This window comes from Anolis sagrei, chromosome 1 (genome assembly GCF_037176765.1).
Source record: "Anolis sagrei isolate rAnoSag1 chromosome 1, rAnoSag1.mat, whole genome shotgun sequence".
Taxonomy (NCBI): domain Eukaryota; kingdom Metazoa; phylum Chordata; class Lepidosauria; order Squamata; family Dactyloidae; genus Anolis; species Anolis sagrei.
In genome coordinates this window covers 68,226,735-68,227,210 of record NC_090021.1, presented here as the reverse complement: position 1 = coordinate 68,227,210, position 476 = coordinate 68,226,735, and positions in this window count along the sequence as shown.

Sequence of the window (476 nt, the reverse complement as noted above, 5' to 3'; positions counted from 1 at the left end):
TCCTTTCTTCTCATGATAGAATATCAAGGCAAAAAAATCAACAATACCTGCTTTGAATTGGGTTATCTGAGTTCACACTGCCATATATTTTAGTCCAAAGCAGAAAATGTGGGATTTTATTCAGCTGCGTGGAAGGGGCCTGGGTTATATGAATCCACATTCAAATAATGTGGGCTTTTCTGCCTTGATATACTGAAATATACGGCTGTGTGGAAGGGCCCAGGATCAGAAAGTGAGCTGAACTCTTCTGAAAAGGGGCACAGACTGCAAAACAAACCCAACAGGGGTGTTTCCCCTTCTCTGTGCTAGCCTGGATGCTATTGACTCCTGGTAGCTGTAGTTTTTGAAGGCCTCTGCCCAAGAAAGGAGGCGGATCCCTCACCAAACTACAACTCCCAGGATCCCATAGCAAAGTTCAAGTGGGGCTACAAGGGAGGGAAGGAGGGAGAAGAGGCTGCTTCCAGTTCTCAGGGGTG